Genomic DNA, 2,803 nt, shown 5'->3' with positions numbered 1-2,803 from the left:
CGCCCTTCGCCCCACCCAGCAAATCACAGCACCAGACGCCACCCACCACCGTTCCTCCGATCCCACACTCGCTCGCAGCTCGAGATCGTCGGCCATGTCCGGGCGCGGCAAGGGAGGCAGGGCCTAGGCAAGGGCGGCGCCAAGCGCCACCGGAAGGTCCTCCGCGATAACATCCAGGGCATCACCAAGCCGGCGATCCGGCGGCTGGCGCGGCGGGGCGGCGTGAAGCGCATCTCGGGGCTCATCTACGAGGAGACCCGCGGCGTGCTCAAGATCTTCCTCGAGAACGTCATCCGCGACGCCGTCACCTACACCGAGCACGCCCGCCGCAAGACCGTCACCGCCATGGACGTCGTCTACGCGCTCAAGCGCCAGGGCCGCACCCTCTACGGCTTCGGCGGCTAGGCCGGCCGGCCGACGGAGTCCTTCTGTCGCCGCCTGCAGATTCCAGAAGCTCTGATGGAAACCCCGACTTGTTTAGTTCGCTATTTCCTCTGTAGTTTGAACTCAATCGTGGAACAAAGTTATTCGCATATGTTGTTGGAAATGAAGCTTGTCTGTTGTCTCTGTGCTGATACCCTGTTTCTGATTTTGTCTCGCTGGTTGGTCTCTGTTGGGTACGATATTGAGGCGGCGATCAGTTGATTTGCCACAATTTACCAGGAGCCCCGTCTGAGTTGTACTACTTGTTTGCAGTCTTATTTATAATGTCAAAAAACGCCACGGTGTCTCAACAATTGTGTGTCTCGATTCAGCAACATCATTTGCTCTGTTTCTGTTATTTGATCTGATGCATTTATGCTGGGCACCATTGATGTTACTTCTGTGGTGCAATGTGGGTAATGGAGATTGGGATTAGTCTGCATTTCATAAATTTCTAGCTTGGAATACATATGAAGTCTAGATCGAGTAGCTATCCTTGACGAGAGTTTTGGGCGTATAAATTTGCTCTTTGACTTGTAATGTGAAACTATCTCACAGTGACCAATTCATGATGTGGTTCATGCTAACTGCTAGTATAAGATATTCAGGATCATAATTTGTGCTTTATTTCTGTTGATTTGTACATACTACAATAACCTTTTAATTGCCTGAATGGTGCTTCCAATTGTGGAATTGTGAATACAGATACAGATGCACGATACCCTCTTGGCAGTGACAGCAACTTCATCCTTCAGTTGAATTGATCGAGAGGTGCAATGATGTATTTTGTGTTGGCTGTTATGAATTATATTCAGATATCCAAAGCAGTTCGATAAATGAATACTAGTGTCTGGAAGACATGGTACAGAATTAACCACCATTCCCAAAGGCATGGAACACAAAGAGATATAATATCGTCTTATTGAGAAAAGTTTGTAACATAACAAATAGAAGCCTTTTATGAATGAACAGAGTAAGGAATAAGAGTCAGTAATACAAAAATTTGAAACCAACGCACAAAACTTTCAATTATGAATAACAAAAAAAAAAATGGCTCCCGTAAAATATAAAAAACAAATAACATCTAAGTCTGGATTGAGGATCGAGCGCACACGAGTGAAGTTAAAGTCTTGGTGCACCCACTTCATAGCATCCCAGTCCGGCACCGATTGGAGCAACCGTGCTTTTCAAGGCACACAATACAGCAGTTCAGGTTGCTGTCATAGAGCGAAGGGAACACCAGAGTCGTCGGATAAGAACACGATTGCTCTGCTGCAAGTGCAATGGCCATATCGGTAATGCTTATGAGGGCTCTATCACATTATTCTTGATACGCTGGGGAAACACGACCCGCGTGCGACAGGCGTGTGCATCGGGTCGGCTAGCTTGCATCGTGAGGGAGTCAGTTTTAGTGCTGCCAGCTATATAAAATTTGACAAGTTGTTTTCAGCTATGGCATCAGAGTGTTCTTTTTGTGATTTTCATACTTATAGCAATGAGTTGTGCAGATTGATAATGGTCAAAATACAATTGGCTAAATCTGTTTTCACTAAATTAGTAGATTTATGTGTTCCATTGTGCACAACATAATATGTAGAGTACCCCGCAAAACACACACATAATATGTAGAGTAATATGCATGCAACAACGTCTACACGTACTCAGTCAACCAGCACTCTGCACTAGAAGCTCTTAGAAATTTTGTGTGGGTACACTTAAGTAGTAACCTTATATGTGTATGAATATCACAAATAAGATATATGATCTTTTTCTCGAACTTGTAAATGATCTTAGCTACCTCCAATTTCAGAATGGTCACATATTGCTATTACTGGGAATGTTTTTGCCGTTGCAGGTTCAACTTACTCTCCACTTCTGTAGGCATGGAATTGACTGGCCTCTTGATACATTTCTAGCTTTCTGAATTTCTCTTCATGTTGCCACAGAAACATATCATTTTCTTTGGCAAATCAGTGTAGAAATCCATGGTTTCTCTGTAGCAATAGACAGACACTGGTCTCTGTTTTCAGACCGTTTCTTCCATTTCTTTCTTGATGGTCTTGGATAACTGAGTATTCTAATATGAAATTCTTCCGACTTTGTATGTAGCTCACTTGCATGGGAAGTTTATTCCAGCATGCGTTGAAGACGAAGTATAACACATACAGTGGGTGATGTCTCATAAGAAAAAGTAAGCCACATGAACTTAGTAACTCACAATTTACCATTCCACGACGAATCGATTCTGATTGGTATATGTGAGACACCTAACTTTGTTAATAAAAAATATTCATTTTTTACTTAGAACCAAAACATCGATTCATGTTGCTACCTACATGGTTACAAGTCATGTTGAATGCTGAAAATAATTCTGAAAAGA

Source organism: Triticum urartu, chromosome 3 (assembly GCF_003073215.2).
Source record: "Triticum urartu cultivar G1812 chromosome 3, Tu2.1, whole genome shotgun sequence".
Classification (NCBI taxonomy): domain Eukaryota; kingdom Viridiplantae; phylum Streptophyta; class Magnoliopsida; order Poales; family Poaceae; genus Triticum; species Triticum urartu.
Note: the sequence above shows the minus strand (reverse complement) of the source record.